The 18819-nt window shown below is 40.6% G+C and overlaps 1 protein-coding gene across 6 annotated transcripts in view; it reads right to left on the minus strand.

Annotated features, from left to right (window-relative positions):
- adamts3 (ADAM metallopeptidase with thrombospondin type 1 motif, 3) overlaps positions 1-18819 on the minus strand; it is a 200617-nt gene that overhangs the window by 126112 nt on the left and 55686 nt on the right. The gene's annotated exons all lie outside the window — the stretch shown is intronic.

Genomic DNA, 18819 nt, shown 5'->3' on the forward strand with positions numbered 1-18819 from the left:
AGGTTTCATATTGAGCTTAAATTGAAAAAGGCATAACGAGCAGGAATAATCATTTTATTTACATTTTATTTTTAAAAAGGCATGCCTAGTTTTTATGCACACTGCAAAAACACAAACTCTTACCAAGTATTTTTATCTACTTTCTATTACAAATATTATATTACACTTGAAATAAGACGAAAACAAACTTAGAGGTAACTTTTCAGCAAATAATAACAGCTTTTTTAGTAAATAGTTTGAAGAAAGTTCTTGTTCAGGCAGATTATTTCAGATTATGTCTTGTGAAATAAACAGCAGCCAACAGCATGTCAAATAGTATTGTTTAGTTTTGTGAATTATTTTATTTTAAACAGCGGCAATATGCAAAAAGCCCATAAATTAAATCAGAGGTTCCCAAACTGTGGGGGCGCTCCCTAGGGGGAGGCGCCGTGTCATTGCAGGGGGGGCGCGGGAAGCCGTCAGGATGAAAAAAAAACCAACCTGTAAGCTGTATGTGCTGGGTTTTTACCTTAGAACGCCCAACTCTGTTATTCCTGTCAATTTGATACAGTAGGGCTTCCGCACTTCCCATATCTGTGTCCTCTGTCACTTTTATCAGCAGTTAAAACTGTTTAATCTATTGTTAACATGTCGTAAACTGTTTTTCCGAGCCGCCTTTGAACGCAACATGAGCGCTATGACACTAGCGCTGGGTTTACACCTGTGCGGCAGTGAAGGAGACCTGCTGCTGCTGCTGTGCAGAGCTACGCAGGTGATAGAATCATGGCAGCAAACCAGCAAAACGCAAATAACTTTTCAGTTTTTCTCCCAAACTAACCGACTGAGTTGAGTAAAGCTGTTGGATGCAGGTGATGATAGCTAAAAGATGACTAGCTAATATCAATACATCACCTTAAGCTTGTTAACAAGTAGCCTGTAGGCTACCGATGTTGTCTAAGTTCAGCTACGTACATTTATTTTACCCCGCACACGTCGTTCAACCAGACAGCTATTTGCAATCCATAGGGGGGCCCAGAAAATGTTTGGGAACCACTGAATTAAATATTCTTTGCACCAGTTTTGGCTTGAGCTCGTTTCCATCCACAGTCCTTGAGCCAGTGAGTTAAAGAAACAGTCTAATATCACAATCAATCATTGAAAGTCCATACATACCCTATACAACCATAAAATTATAAAAAGCCAAACTTCTGCTCTGTAGTCTTGCATCTTGCATTAATGCCAAGATGACAGTTTTTATTTGATGCTGGTTTTCCAACAGTCGTTGAGGGAGAAAGTTTCAGACTTGGTGGGAGTTTGTTGCAGTCTGTGATGCCTTTGAATGGAAAGGCTGTTTGTGCGTTCAGGTATTTCATCATCCTGCATTTCATTTAAAATGTTTTAGATCCACCCCGAGGTAATCCGAGGACTCCACTGCAAGTCAAACTGAAACAATCTGCAGGCTGATGGATGCCATCTAACAGCGTTTTTTTAATATTTACCTCCAAACCTTTTCACATAATCATTAGAGGGCTCCTGGATGTATATCCGCTCCTGCAGCGTTTCATTGCATCAGCCTGCTGTACTTACTATTCAGGACTGGCTGCTCTGCAGCCTCGACTTTCTGAGTTGTTGACTAAATAGCAACAACTGCAGCGCTTACGGCCCTGAAAAACCACCGATCAGACTTCAACCTCGACTTTCTGGCAGAATAAAGGAAATGTGACTCTGCTGAGCGTTCAGACTCGACTCACGTCCGCATAACAAAGGCCGGCGTGACGTACTGCCGGGAACAGAGATGACAAACGGTTCACGGTTATTGCGCGAGGCGTTTTTACAGTTCACAGATCCTCCTCTGAGGTTTCATGACAGGAAAATACCATCCGACTTCAAAGCAAGCTTCTCCCTGGAATCCAGATGAAGACGGACTGAACGTACGTCTGACTGGACAGAACTGAAGCCAATCTGCAGTCTGAACAGGCCAGGCACTGATAAGGCTTCGTTTGTGATGGACGGACCGCCGGCTCTTAACTTTACCCCAAATATTTCTTGGCCGTTCACTCGGACGGCGTAATATCTCTGGAAAACCAATGAGAGGCGACGTGGATAAGAAAGCCTTTATCCCGTCTCCTCAAGGAAACCGAAGACTCTCCTTCAGAGATCTGATGCAGCGGCCATGATATCTAAAAATTAAACTTTCTATAACAATATCTAAAATAAAAATCCTTCTTTCGGGCGTCAGCCGTCTGATTGCAGAAGAGAGCTGCAGGTTTAAACCCTGGAGATAAGCTTGGCTGCAACTTAAAGGAATCATGGCGATGCGTTTAAGTGCTTGGTTTGAAGGTGGGAGATCACAGAAAGGCTTTTCTTAAAGCTGCTGCTGGTTTGGTTTCAGCCACAGGGGAGAGTTTTACTGCTGTTACTTTACTATAATATAAAACTGATGTTAAATATAAAAGGATCTGCTGGGAAATCTCAGTGTTTCTGAAAGTTACTCATTATTTCACTTACATCTAATACATGTCAGAAACTCAATCATATAATTTTATTCTTATCGTTACGTTTAAGTTCTTACAGATTTTTAAGTCCAAGTTATTTTATTAACTTATTTAATTGAGTATTTTTTTGCTTGTTTTGTTCCTATTTTTGTACTTCTTGTTGCTTTATCAAAAAAGGTATGTGTTGTAAATGTGATCTTTGATAAAAATGAGAAAATCTCTATAAAAACAGGCAAAATAAAAAAATTTAATCTGACTAGAGAGGGATTATAAATCCCCAGTGGAGCAGGAACACATTCAGATCTCCCAGCTGAAAGACTTAATCTGATTAGTATTAATATATTATTAAAATACCAATAAAATGCTTATAATAAACATCTTGCTGAAAACATAAATATTAAATATGACTGGAGGCTGTTATAAATATTTCTGTCTTGCCATATGGAAAGCTTTGACTGCGCCGTTTCTTAAACATCAGCCAGTTTCTATGAAACCTGTGTCATTTAAAATGTTGTATATGTTTTATTGCAGTCTGGTAATGTGATTCAGTTTAATTCAGTTTATAATATGGAGCCAATTTACAACAAATGCCTTCAGGCACTTTGCAGAAAAAAAATAATTTCAGCTCAGTAACAAATACAATCCAATTGATCCAGTTATCATAAAGTTCAGTTCATTATTCTGAATAGATTAAAAAGTTTTCTATGAGAGGAAACCCAGCGGATTGTACCGAGTCATTATCTGTCGTTTTCTTTACAAATGCGTCAAAACTTCAGGAAGTCAAAGCATAGAATTAGGCTGAATAGATCTGCCGTTGCGGATCGGGCTTGATTCAGGTATCAATATCAGGTTGGTGCATCTCCAGTAGAAAGAGATGATAAACGACAGATGCTGTAGTAATAAAACATTCAGTGCTGCAGATTCCATCTGACAACATTCCTGCATATGAACTCCAATGTTAAACCTAAAATAGCAAAACTGTGTTACTGGTCCTAAGCCTACGGAAGAGGGTTAGGGCCACTGGAAAAAAAAAATAAAACAGTGCTGACTTTAATCCCAGAAGTCAGAATTCTGAGAAAAAAAGGTCAGAATTCTGAGATTAAAGTCAGAATTCTGAGACAAAAATTTAAATTCTGAGACAAAAAGTCAGAATTCTGAGACAAAAAGTCAAAATTCTGAGACAAAAAGTCAGAATTCTGAGGCAAAAAGAATTCTGAGACAAAAAGTCAGAATTCTGAGACAAAAAGTCAGAATTCTGAGGCAAAAAGTCAAAATTCTGAGAAAAAAAGTCAGAATTCTGAGGCAAAAAGAATTCTGAGACAAAAAGTCAGAATTCTGAGACAAAAAGTCAAAATTCTGAGAAAAAAAGTCAGAATTCTGAGAAAAAAATTAGAATTCTGAGAAAAAAAGTCTGAATTCTGAGATTAAAGTCAGAACCGTTTGTTTTTTTTCCAGTGGCCCTAATCCTCTTCCGTATAAGCCAGACATTTCAGAGTAGCATGAATTCATTTTGATAAAAAGCAGAAGCAAAAGCCGAACATCTTCCTTCAGCAGGCAGGAATCTGGACCCACAGCAGACATGAAACCAAATATGGAGTTTATGTCCGTTTATGACGACCACTCAACCAGAGTCGGTAAACAAAGGTCACATGGAGCTACAATGACCTCGTGTGTTCCAAGAATACGCCGATTCAGCAGGGTCAGAAACGAGGCCGGTCACAGCAGCACGTTGATCGGTCCAAACCAGAGGAGAGCAAAGGACCCAAACATTTTACTGAAGCAGGAGCAGCAGCACTTCAACATGTCATTAATCAAGTAAAAGTAAAATAAATTACTGCAGTAAGAGTAAAAAAGTATTTGGTAAAGATCCACGCAAGTACTGAGTAACTGATCAAATCATTTAGTATTTAAAAAATTACATCAGATGGTATGAAATATGTGGAAATTTTTAGATTTTAAGGATGAAAATAGTTTATACAAGTAAGAAAAATAAGAAAAAATGTCCAAATCAGTTTCTGTCAATAAAATATTTATGAAACTTCAACAAAAATTGAAGTTTTTGGTTAAAACATTTTTGATTTTCATTCAGTGGATAGAAAACCCAGAAATTTCACTCAAGAGTGGAAATACTTCATAATTAAATTATTCAAGTAAAAGTAAGAAGCATAGCAAAAGTACTATTTTTCTCCAAACCAGTTACTCAAGTTACAGATGTAACTGAGTAAATGTAAGTAGTTACAGCCCCTGTCTGGTCGGAACCCTAACCTGGACGGAAACGTCTCACATGATGGCGTCTTGGTGAAACTCTGCACAGATTACACAGAAATCCAGCGATGCTGTAAAACTCCTGGACATCTCCAGCCGTAAAAAAAGATAAATAAATTTTAAAAGTAGATTTTGATGGAGTGGAGCGGGAGCCTGGGTAAACAGGAAGAGACGGCGCGGCTCCCACAGAGTTGGGATTGTGCAGCGGATTCCTGCGCTCTGCCGCTCTCGTCGTCCTGCTGCTGCTGAGTAAACAGGCTTTTCTCAGGTCTTCTACTTCAAACGCACAGGTTCTCCGCAGCAGAGCTCCTGTTGCCGCCGCCGCCTCGCCGCGCCGCGCCCGGCAGACCCGACCCCGGCCTGCAACCCGCTCCCATGGGACCCGGCGGCCGGCGCCGGCCCACACGGGCTGCAGCGCGGCCAGGTGGCTGCAGGCTACCGCAGGCTAAAAAGGGACCAGAGGCCGGCGCCTCGAGTGGAAATCTACTCTGATGGAGTTAAGACACACTAGATCAGTGGTTCTTAACCTGGGTTCGACCGAACCCCAGGGGTTCGGTGAGTCGGTCTCAGGGGTTCGGCGGAGCCTCTGCCGACCGCGGAGGTAAAGACACACTTGTGTAAAGTCGTGATGACGCCTCGCTTTGCCATCACTTGCTGCAGAGGATCACGTTACATTGCTGAGCCAATCAGAGGATCACGTTACATTGCTGAGCCAATCAGAGGATCACGTTACATTGCTGAGCCAATCAGAGGATCACGTTACATTGCTGAGCCAATCAGAGGATCACGTTACATTGCTTAGCCAATCAGAGGATCACGTTACATTGCTTAGCCAATCAGAGGATCACGTTACATTGCTGAGCCAATCAGAGGATCACGTTACATTGCTTAGCCAATCAGAGGATCACGTTACATTGCTTAGCCAATCAGAGGATCACGTTACATTGCTTAGCCAATCAGAGGATCACGTTACATTGCTTAGCCAATCAGAGCTGCGGAGGAGCCCTGATTGAAGGAGCTCCACTCAGCATGGATTTGAACTTGTGTCTTCAATTACTTCAGTCGCATCTTTTCGGGGTTGCTACTGCCTCTAGTGGCGTCGGGGTGGTAACACAACTAATATAATTACATTACTAAATCAGAATACCACAAAGTATTTGGTGTGTCGGCCGGGGTGGAGGGGTAAGAAGGGTTCGGTGAATGCGCATATGAAACTGGGGGGTTCGGTACCTCAAAAAAGGTTAAGAACCACTGCACTAGATTAACTCAGTAATCCATAACTTTCATCCCTAGAGTTGATTGAGCTTATCGATGGTTAATTGTTCAGCACCAATAATCCCCCCACTTAGTCTGAAAGTTACATATATTATTATTAATATTTTATTTATTTTCTGTGCGCTCCAAGCAATGACTAGTGTAAACCTTCTCTCCACTCCGTCCAAAATAAACTGCATTATGAGCAATTACTGATTTATTCCCTGTAGTGATTTCGCACTCGACGACTCAAAGTGGAAAAGCTCCAAAGAGGGTGAAACATCGGCGCAGTCAGAACGGCTTTCACTCAGCAGTGCAGTTAGACCCCTGAGTCAGAGCCACTAAATCATCACAGCGCTGTCGTGTTTCAGCGCCTTTCCAGTTCATCAGCGTTCGCCTCGCATTCCCCGACAGACGGACCTGAACCCGGACGGACGGCTGTGATTCATGGACTGTGAAAAGGTCAGGATCGCCAAACGCTGCCGTCCAAAGGAGAAGACGTCTGACCAAAACATTCGACACGCATCGCAAATCCAACATGTCAAGAAATCATCCGGCCACAGTTCACTTTAAATCTAGTTTTTGTCATTTAGGCAGATAACGTTAAACACTGGAAGTGGCAGCTGAGCTGCTGCAAACCAGACTTCACAGAATGAATCAAAATCACTTCAGCCTCAGTTTGTGAGCAAATATGATGTAATAGCTAGTCTGAGTCCAGATTTACCCACAGAAACGACTCAAACCAGGTTATTTTCTTCAGTTCAGTGTGTCTACAGGTCATGTTTAACTCATTAACACATTTTCCTAAAGAATGTGGCACCATGTAAACAAACAATTCATGGAAACAGTCGCACACTATTGCTTCGCACAATCTCCGTTATGATTTGTGACAATAAATTCACAACATATGTAACTTTGAACTCCCTGCATCTCCAATGAAAATTAATATTAGAGGAAAATATCTTCAGTACAAAACTGGCAAATCTATAGCATCAGGTTCAGAGTAATAATAATATGAATAATTAATAATTGGTTTTGGTCCAGAGCAGTTGTTTTTCAAAATGGCGGCCACATGACGCAACATTAACTGACAAAACTCAGGAAGTAATAATAAATATTTGTTCTCCAGTTTCTTTAACCCAAGTCACTGGATTAAACAGATCTTTACATTTTAACGAGGACAAACATTTTGTCACTTGGGCCAAAATCAAGTCAAAAGTATTTATAGGCCAAAAAAAAATTGAAAACCAAACTAAAATAAGCAAATAAATTAGTCAATTTTTTGATTTTTGTTTGGAAAGGATGTCATTTATTTCAAATCCAAAACTTATAAAAGATTTTGCACATTTGCTGTATTAAAAGAAAGGAATCTGGTCTTCAAAGTTCTCAATTGAGCAGCACTTTCTTCAGATCACTTCCTATATTTTAGCTAAGTTTCCTAAATTAAATAAAAGCTGATTTGGGTGCAGCAAAGTCGGTTTTTCAGTGAAAGTGTCTGGATGAATAAGGTTCTACTTTTTATAAAAACCTGGCTGTGTTAACATTTTCCATTGTAAAAAAGTAATATAGGAAATAACATTAGAAATAAAAAGCCTCCATTGGGGGCCGCTCAAAATCAGTTCAGCGGACCCAAATTGCCCCCGGGGCCGCACTTTGGACACCCCTGCATTACAACGTCTCTGCAAACTAAAGCCTTCGCTTCAAAGTAGGAAAGACAAAGTTTCTTTACGCTTAGTGAAAAAGTTTTAAAATCATACACTCACAAAAGTGCCGTTTTAAGAGCCACTTTGTGTTTTTATCCCCTTATGAGACCAGCAACCCGATAAATGAGCAATTAACTCACCAGGTATAAAAGACGTAGCAGATATAAACCATAACAGAAGCTAATGTCTTGTTTCTATACCAAGATCCTCCAAGCCTGCAGGTGATTTAATGCTGGCAATTTGCTGCGTCACATAAGGGAATTTAGCTTCCTATTGCACATAAAACCCAGAATAATTACCCTGGATTTTATGAGCGAGGCTAACGCTTTGTCCATTTCTCTTTTCTCAATAGAGATGAAAATGGTTGCTGACAGGACCAACAACGCAGCCTAATTACGAGCAGCGCACCACAAGAGGACAAAAAGATGCTGGACGAAGCAGCCCGCCTCTGGAGACGCCATGCGGCGCGGCGCTGCGCTGCTCAGCACTGGAGGCGTTAAAAAGCTGCGTGTGTGTCTATGTGGCCCACCTGCGCGTTTAAATCACTATAAACAGGCTCCTGTGAGGTTTCAGGGCATAAATCTGAAGCCAACACTCAACCTCCTACTGGGAGTTATATTAAAGTTGAGCTAATGATTTCTAGCTCTTGGCCGCCTTAGCTAACAAAAATCAGTTATGGGATTTTCACTGCAAAGGTAAAAGGCAGTTTGAATCCGAGCAGGAGGGTCACCTTTAATCTACTGCAAATCTTAGTTTAATTATCTGGAACTTTCATCTTTCCTCTGATTTTTAAAGTACAACATATAAAATATATTTATATGAATTTTATTTGTAGTAATCACTGTTCATATTGTACAGAATCTTACATTCTACATTTTATAGCATTTTTATTTATTTTATTTTTATTGGTAACTTGATCTGTGTGTATGTTTATGCTGCAACTGCACAGTAATTTCCTGTCTGGGATGAATACAGTATTTCTATTCTATTCTAATCCACAATTATAAAATGTTTGAGGGAATAAACATGCTTTGACACCAGTGTTGTCAAACTTAAGCCATCCTTTGATATAGCAGATACTAAAAAAAGTGAATTATTTACATACTCTTTGCATCAAAGTATATGAAAATCAAACCTCATTTGCCCAAATTTTTGCACTTGTTTCAGCGGTAGTTCTGGAAAAACAGACAGTCACTGACCTCCTGCTAGCCACTCAGCTCTCCAAAGCAGTTTTAAACTCTGCTAACATGAAAAGTACAAGAACCAAAAACATGAGCCCCTGTTTAGCTGATGAGCTAAATAACAGCCCTGTTTAGAGATACTTTTTCCATGAGGCGGCAGGCACACAGGAAAAAACAGATGTTACATTTTACCACAAGCTAACACACCAGAAGCTAACACAACAAGCTAACGCAACGACGTTCAATGTTTGAGAGCAACTTAAAAAGTTCAGCAAAACTCCTGTATCCGCAGCAATAAGTTGTAAATATTCTTGCCAAAAAGCTGAGTAAAATATAGACAGAAAGTGAGTACGAAAACATCTTCAAATTAACTTTATGAAATAATTTTAGAACTAATTCTTCACCTCAACTTTTACTACATAAATTCAATTGAGTAGAATGTCTAATTTTTCCCAAAAAAAAAAAAAAACATTAGTGGAAATGCTAGCTTTATTTTACTGTTATTTTAGGGTAGACAACAGAGAAAAGGAAAAACATTAAAATTATATTTACATCCCAACTTGATGCAGTGCAGGACGACTGTAAGACTGTCACATGTTGCTAAAGTCTCAAAACAAAATGTTGCTAAAGTCTCTAACAACACAAATACAGTAACTAGATTTGTTGCTAGTATCTTTTTTTTAATATAGTTGCTATAGGATTCTGGAAAGTTGGTAAACGCCAGAAAGATTGTTAAGCGTTGCTGCTGAGTACATTTGCACGGCACAGAAATGCAAATGTAATTATCCTGACACACAATTAACTTTAGCATAGAGCGATCCCTTATTTGTAAAATTTATTTACATCAACAACAAGCAAAAAGAAGCAAAGGGCGCTGAATTAAAAGTTCATGCTTACATGAAGGATATCAACGTTTGATCCAGGTACTATCTTTATGAAACAAGGCGACGCTATTAAATTAGCCATTTTTCTAAATGGGGGTTAAATTGTTTAATATTTCTGTTTTTAACTAGAGCAAAAATATCTGTATAAAAAACAGTATTGAGTTTGTGTTTATCTTCATAAAACATGAAAATAGCAGCTTGTGTAAGCCAGAATTTAAAAAATGTACAAAAATGTACGAGGATCGTCGTTTATAATCAGGTAAAATAATAAATACATCTCCAAAACTCTGAGTTGGAGAAATGCAGCAAACATTTCAGAGTGAAAATTAAAGAAAGCTTCCATTTTAAGCTTCCTTTAACAGTGAATGTGGAGGAAGTGAGATCAACACTTTACTCAAATAAAAAGACTCAAAGGAAATATGTGAATATATGGACTGTAGTGAAAAACATTATTTCTCATCAGTTTGAATTTATAGCTGCAGATTCAGTTTATAATCATCTCTCATATTTATAGATGTCTGTCGAAAACCCTCAAATGTTTGCTGAGGCTGCATTTCCTTAATTCCTCGCGCTCCAGTTGGCATGGCGACATGCGTGAGGAACTGAGCGTGTAAAAAGAGAAAATAGGATGAGGAGGGAGAAGCGGCGCACTCTGACGCAACCGAGCAGTAAGAGCATCTCCACAACTTTCAACCAGGAAGTTTACCGACAGCATCAGGTGAGCGAAACAGAAAAGGCCTCAGAGTCGATTTAACCCCACAGGAGGCGAGTAATAAAAAGTACAGAGCGAAGGCCAACTGGGTCAAAGCTTCGCTTGTGATCAGGGAATTCAAATATCAGGGCAAAAAGAGGCTGCAGATATGAACTGTATCTGATATTAAATGGTGGAAACGCCCAGAAACCAGTAAGATTTCAAAGAATAAAAACTGGGAGGGTTTTTTCTGCGTCTTTTTTGATTCTCAGACAGAAAGCTGTCGTTTCTGATTAGTTTAATGCTTCCCTGTTAGGAAAAGGGCATCGATAATTATTTTAAACAAGCATCCAAAGACAATCAGTGACGAACATGAGGACATTTAAAAATTACAGTAAAATCAGACAGAGTAGACGGTACAGTGTCTACTGTGAAGCGGGCGCTGTACCGGTCCGTCGTGGTGAAGAGAGAGCTGAGCCAAAAAGCGAAGCTCTCGATTTACTGGTCGATCTACGTTCCCATCCACATCTATGGTCATGAGCTTTGGGTCATGATCGAAAGAACGAGATCACGGGTACAAGCGGCCGAAACGGGTTTCCTCCGCAGGGTGGCTGGGCTCTCCCTTAGAGAGAGAAGCTCGGTCATCCGGGAGGGACTCAGAGTAGAGCCGCTGCTCCTCCACGTCGAGAGGAGCCAGTTGAGGCTCGGGCATCTGGTCAGGATGCCTCCTGGACGCCTCCCTGGTGAGGTGTTCCGGGCACGTCCCACCGGGAGGAGGCCTCGGGGAAGACCCAGGACACGCTGGAGGGACTATGTCTCTCGGCTGGCCTGGGAACGCCTTGGGGTTCCCCCGGAGGAGCTGGAAGAAGTGGCTGGGGAGAGGGAAGTCTGGGCCTCCCTTCTGAAGCTGCTGCCCCCGTGACCCGACCCCGGATAAGCGGAAGAAGATGGATGGATGGATGGATGGATGGATGGATGGATGGATGGATGGATGGATGGATGGATGGATGGATGGATGGATGGATGGATGGATGGATGGATGGATGGATGGATGGATGGATGGATGGATGGATGGAGTAAAATCAGAACAATTCATCTCAGTATATGGAAATTATTTCTGAAAGCAGATCAATGGATCAGTTCACTGATAAAACTGAAATGTTGAAAAAACACATATGATTCTTTTGATTAGTAGATAATATTTAACTCAATGCCACTTCAGGAGAAATTTTTCATATTCATATTAAAATAATTAAGGAAGGTTTAATGAGTGCTAAATTAATGCCTGATTAAATTGTGGTAAATAAGTAAAACACCATGAATCCATGAGCAGAGAAATAGTTTGTAGATGCTACATCTTTAAAAATATATAATAAATACAATTTAAGATTCAGGAATGGTTGAAATTAACCCTTGTGTGACCGCTGACCCTACTGTCACACAGACCTGAATGGTGACTGTTTGTTTTGTTCATCCTTAACATTAATTTAGACTTTAATTAGTGAATAGTTTAGATTTTTATTTTTGAAAATTATTTTCATTAGCCTGTGTTTTTAGTTAACTATTTGCAGAGCACACATTTAGTTAACTTTGTCAGTTCTTTATATGTTTGTTAAATGCAACAAATTAATTTATTTGTTTTGAGTTACCAGAGGGCTGCACAGTGGCGCAGTTGTTAGAGCTGTTGCCTTGCAGCAAGAAGGTTCTGGGTTCGATTCCCGGACCCGGTCTTTCTGCATGGAGTCTCCATGTTCTCCCTGTGCATGGTGGGTTTTCTCCGGGTACTCCTGTTTCCTCCCACAGTCCAAAAACATGACTGTCAGGTTAACTGGCCTCTCCAAATTGCCCCTAGGTGTGAGAGTGTGTGTGCATGGTTGTGTGTCTCTGTGTTGCCCTGCGACAGACTGGTGACCTGTGACCCCGCCTCTCGCCCGGTATGCTAGCTGGAGAGGCAGCAGCACCTCCTGACCCCACTGAGGGACAAGGGTGTAAGAAAATGGATGGATATGTCAGACCAACAAAAAGTTTTACATAATTTATCATTTTTCTCCTGTTAAAAATGAAAACCTGTACTGCATGGGGATCATCTGCACTCAGTCAGCACTTTGTCAAACTGACTTTAGCTGCAATCACAGACATGAAGCAGGATAAATCCACTTTGCTCAGGTTTAAATATAAGCAGCAGTATTTTATTCTTGTCAGATAATTTGAGCTGAATAAATGTCTAGACTGGATCATAAACCTGACCTGACGTGTCCTGCTGTAGCTCTGGCTGAATGTTTGGAGTCACTGTCTGGATTGAAGGTGAACCTTTTCATTGGTGTCAGACTGAAAACACTTTGGGTGCATTCACACCAGTCCCGTTTAGTCCGCTTGAATCAAACTCTGGTTTGTCGGACTACGAAGTCCGGTTTATTTGGGGAAGCATGAAAAATGGCAAACCTCGATTTGGTTCGGTTGAAGTGAACTCTGGTCCGGTTTGAATGCTTATGTGAACGCAACTGGACTAGAGATCGCTCCAAAAGCAGGAAGTGGACTACAGTGCAGGGCATTCTGGGTAAATGCAGCCAAAATAAAGGCTCTGACAGGAGAAATGGCTTGCGTTTTCTGACGCCACGTCGTCTTTGTTTAAGTTTCATGAAGAATTAAGAGTCTCCTTCAGAGGTTTTCATGTCGTTTCCTTCAGTGGTTCTTGATTTAATTTTTTAATTCTGACATTTTTCCTTCCAAACTGTGACTTTAATCTCTGAAGGGTAAAGGGAGATTTCTGAGGAAAAGAGTCTCGTTTCTTTTTTTTCTTTCAGTGGTCGTAACCCTGTTCTGCACATATTAAATTGTCAGAGATTCTCAGAAATGTGGATTTTTGTGTTTGATCAAACTTAAACTGATGTGCTTGAAGATAAATCTTATATAAAACATAAAAATAAAGCAGATGATCACTTTCTCCTTTACTTCATGAATCCCTTTAAGAAAAATCTCAAATCTCTTTTTCAAACTGGTTGAATTTTAAAAGTTTTTTATTTTTTTGCTCCATCTGATGAAGAAAATCATTTAAAACATGAAATTTTGTTTCCTGTCAGTCGAAGTTAATTCAAACTTTAATCTAAAAATGATGTGAGAACGTTAAAAACATTAGAAAGCGCGCGGCTGCGTGACGACAATCCCGTCAGACTTCTGGCTCTTTAATTCAGGCTAAAACTTTACAGAAGACGTGAAATATTGTCAACCTCTGCGCACAGCCTCCGTTTTAATAAATAAATTATCTTCTTTTACTCGTGATCACCTGAGGAAGAGCTGTCCGCGTCTAACCTGCAACGTTTACGCTGTTGGTGAGGCTCTTCACTTCAACACCTCAGGAAAAAAACGAAGGTGAATTTAGCGACTGGTTTAGTGAATAAAGCAACAGGAAACCTTAATATTTGGGTTCTTTTTCTTGCACCTGCGTCATTCAGATAAAGACAACATGAGTAAATTCAAAAAGCATGTTTAATCAGAACTGGGCAGAGAACCTATAAATGTTACTAAAGAGAAGAAATATAATAAAATTACTCAAGTAAAAGTAACAAGCACAGCGTAGTAAAAATATTCCTAATAGTTGTTTTTTTCCCCAAAAAAAGTTACTGAAGTAAATGTAATTGAGTAAAAGTAACCAGTTACTACCCAACTCTGCTTTTAATGAATGTAAATGATGATAGCTGGTTTTCAAAATGTGAAAGATTTCACAAATTATGCTAAAAAATATGACAGAAGTAACAGGTTTGGTCCCATAAACACATTCAGATCGAGATCAAACCTGAGACACAACAAACATGGCCGACGAGATAAATGAACAAAACAGTTTGTTTACAATTTTTAACAGAAAAAAAACTAAACAGACGGACAACCCTGATGTCCGCTGGACTGTTTTTCAGCTTCTGTCACGGTCAGCATTTTGTTTTAAGCCCCTTTAAACATCTTAAGCGTTGCCAGAATAAAATGCTAACAATTTGCCACATTATTAAATAAAATGTGACTTTTAAAGGCTCTCTTTAATGCAGGCTGTTTACATTTGAATGGCTTCTCTTCCTGCTCATCTGTTGTTGAGCCAGGAGCCTGAGGCCGGTCAGAAGTGGCAGAAACGCGGCGGACAACGCCGGGCCTTGTTTGGGTCGCTGGCCTACAACATGCAGCGAAACTTAGGCTCCATTCATACCGAGAACCCAAAACCCGCTTTCTGGAAGAAAACTTTACTGTATTTCCTCTCAGGCAGTTCAATATATTTTCTGTGGGGGTTTTTTTTTCTGTCCAAGAACAAACAACCCAATGTCATCGCTGAACTGCTTCCCCTCCCAAAAACAGCTGATAAAGAACTGATATAAAAGCGTAGAGTGAATAATGGCTGCCAGAGATGGAGGGAGGTGGACGTTTATGAATGGAGTCTGTTTCCACCTACACACAGGATGTTTTCTGTCCTGTTTGTTTCTGCGTTAGCAGTTAGCAAACCTACGCAGAGTCCATGATGCCAGACTCTTAACCCTACCGGGACGAAGCCCGTTGTGGAGCGGGCAAGCACGTGACACATTTATAAGGCTTCGTAATAACACAGACGGCATACCGAGTGTTCATTTCACCTCTGGGGGACAGCACGGACTTCAAACTTTATAAAAGTGGTGTTTTTATATTGGTTTTGTGGTTATTTACTTGAAAATAAAGCCAGGAATATGATCGATCATTTCCGCCTTACTGTGTGGGGGTCTAACTGTACCACATTTCGACACAACCAATGAAAATGTGTTGACGGTCTGTTGCTAGGTAGAACGGAGACACGTGGGGACAAACAAGGGGGGGGGAGGGGGGGATTTGGATACGGCAAGAGACTAGGGAGAATTGATGCTGTGGATTTTCCTAAGAGTGTTTCTATAGGTTTTTTACACAGTAAGTATGTTATTTAGAGTTTGTGGTGTGTGTAGTGTTAGTAGTAGTTTTGCTAGCGATCGCTGCATGGCTTCGTAGCGAGCGCTGACGCACTGAGAAGAGAGACTGGGACGGCCATTTAGACCTTGGCCTACAAGGGTTAAAATAGAAACTTAAAGGTGTGGTGGAGCGTCTTCATCGCTTCCTTGATGAGGAGGCGATGAGGAGCAGTTTCCAATGCTTTTAGTAAACAAACCGGATATGCAGACATAATATTACAGAATTATCAGTTTATCTGATGTTCTTATTAGCACGTAAAGCTCTGTAAAGTTTAGCTTTTTAGCCACACTTAAAACCAGACAGTTAAGGGAAACCGGCTGCCCATGTGTGGAATTGCCCCCCATTGCTAATTCCTGCATTAACTATTGTTACGAAGAACATAAGGTAGCCGTTGATGTTGTAACTGTTCTTTTTATTGCCGAGTGCTTTACGCGGACATGCCGGTTAAACTGTAAATAACGTTTAAAAAAAATTTTAAAAAAAGACAAACAAAAACGTCAATACTTAATATTGAGATATTCAAAAGGACACAAACTTAAACATAGCCTTACAGCGTTAATATATAACTCACCACATTGGGCAACACTCATGAACATTGGTAAGATGTGAATTTATGGCAGGTTCGGCTTGTTAGTGTGGTTGCTAGGCAACCTACTACTGGTCCGCCGTTTGTTTCCTTCTTCTACACATTAATCCACGTACCAATACAAAACAACTATAGAGCCCCCTAGTGGAACGGGAGGAGTGAATCCAACAACTACGATTTGCCACAATTTTTTTGGTTGAATTTCACTCGGCAAATCCAGACCCGATTACTTCCAGACCGGACAAAAAGACAAACAAGAGCCTTTTATAGAGCTTTTCTGATCAAATCAAGAAAGTAGCAATATTTCAAAAAGCAACCAGGCACCTATCGAGCTTCAAGAACAGATGAGAAAGTCACAAACATCCATCAGTCTGGAAAATGTTAGAGTCATTTCCAAAGCTCTCAGACTCCAGTAAATCACAGTGGAAATGGAAGAGTGGAGAACCTTCACGGAGAAGAAATGAGTCCAAAACCAGCTGGATGATTCATCCAGGAGGCCACATAATGACCAGAGCAACATCTCAGCACTGCATGCCTCACTTTGTTAAGGTCAGAGGTCAGATGGAGATGGATTTCTATTCTCTGTGGTTGAGTGTGGATGGAGAGCTTCTCTCTTAAATTATTATTTGTGTTCATTTTGTGTTTAGTTCTCCATCATGGCCAAACATAACGAATCTTAATAATAATTCAGACTGTGCTGGTTCTGGATGGGAATACGATGTACTGAGGAAACGGACCTGCCTGCAGAGCGTCCAGCTGCTGCCGTTATGCAACTCAAGGTCGAGCTCCTGACAACGAGCAGGGCAGGAAAAAATACCCAAACAAACTCAGACCTGCACCCAAGATTTCAGGGTTTCTTCAGTGATTCAGTTCGAGCTTTTCACTGGGGAGACAGAAACACCTGGCTGTGTTTCCATGGACTCACTGTTTCCTACGGTGGCCCAGAAGGTAAAGGATGAAAATGCAAAAAGAAATTCAATAACAAAGTTATGCGAAAAGAATCCGTTTCGCAGCTGGACTGAGAGCTGAACCTTCAGAGTCACATACAGTCAGCTGTAAAGTTGGTCTTCTGTCACCTGAAGAACATTTCTGGGATTAAAGACCTAAAGTTTCAGTAAGATCTGGAGCAACTCATCCATGATTTGTCTCTGTTATGTGAAGCACTTGGAACTGCTTTGTTGGTGAAAAGCATTTCATGCTGAAACCGACGTCAGCTCAACTCCGGTTGTGGTTTTTGCATTTTCATGACGCTTCTGGGCCACCATAGTTTTTTGCTTGTGGGATGTTGCAAATAAGACAAACTCAATTTATAGTGTCTGAACTTTGCAAAGTGCATTAGTTTCCAGCTATTTCTATTCTGATACCCCAAAATAAAACCTAGTGCAACCAGTTACCTTCAGAAGTCACAGTTAGTAAATTCAATCATATGTGGTTAAAATAACATAAAAAATGTTTTTTTGTGTTTATCTGTCACATCAAATCTTAATGAAAAACGTGGAAGTCTGTGGTTGTAAAAAATGTTGAGAAGCTCATGTTGCATGACGACTGTGGTGATTTGATAAAAGTCCTGCACTGCAAAAACGCTAAATGTTACAAAGTATTTCTTCTAGTTTCCAGTCCAAATATCTTGTTACACTTGAAATAAACAAAACTAATTTATAAGTAACTTTTCAGCAAGATGCAGGAAAAATGTCTTGTTACAAGTAAAATAAATCAAAACAAAGTAATTAAGCTCCCGTATCTTGCTGAGCAGTGAAAAGTTGGGAAGATTTTGTGTTTTTGCAGCTCTTAACTCAAATTTTCAGCGTTTAAAACATCTGCTTTGCCTCAATCATCAATGTTTTCAGGCATAAAGTTTAAACAAAACCAGCAAAACCTCAAAATCAACCACAGAATCCACCGCTGGCCTGTTTGTCTGGTTCCTTGCTCCTGCAGCGTTCACATTCTTACACAATGCAAAGATGTTGCAGCCACGCAAAGAAAACCAAAAGTGTTGCAACATCACATTCTCCATCCTTCAGACGGCGTCGGTGCCGTCTGCAAAAGACAGAATGGATGTATGATCGCAACAAGGAGGAGGAATTCAAAACATCTGGTTTTCTGCTGCAGACTGGATGGAAAGAAAGAAAGAAAGAAAAAAGATGCACCAGTCAGCTGCCAGAAGACGTTTGGAAAACAAATAAATGATTCAAAGGCATATTAGATGGGAAGTTAAGCTTTTTTCTTTTTTTTTTAATCGGGATGTTGCACAACACTCAAGGTCTTTTCCATCCTCCTCCACATTCTTGGCTTTGTGTGGAGTGGCTAATTATCAGCAGGTTTAAGATGGAAAGAGCTCATCAGGCGCATGCGGGGCTCGTACTTCTGAAGACGTGATGCAACCTGGAAAATATCTGCTTAATCCGCCGGTTTATGATGCAAACAGAGAGATTCAGGTGGAGGCATGACCGAGGAGCCGAGAGGAGGACCGGTTCAGACTCACACAGGAGATGCTAACAATTCACTGAGGAGCTCAAAGCTGGCATCTCACACACACGCACACACACACACACACACACACACACACACACGCCTAATGGGGTCACATTGCTACAACTACCTGCTCACTATATCTAAGAGACGCCATCCTCACTACCAATCCAGCAAAACACCTGCTAACCTTGAATGTTTTGAAATGATAGAAATAATTTGCTGCTCCTGTCGACACACCGAGTCAAAGCGCGGCCCGGTGTAACAGGAACCGGACTGGGATGTGTTCCTTTACGAGCTCCTTGTCCAGCCGAATCATGTCTGACGTTCAGAGCGAAACAGTTTCACGGCCCCGACGG

Source organism: Poecilia reticulata, chromosome 9 (genome assembly GCF_904066995.2).
Source record: "Poecilia reticulata chromosome 9, P_reticulata-male-v2, whole genome shotgun sequence".
NCBI classification, from domain to species: domain Eukaryota; kingdom Metazoa; phylum Chordata; class Actinopteri; order Cyprinodontiformes; family Poeciliidae; genus Poecilia; species Poecilia reticulata.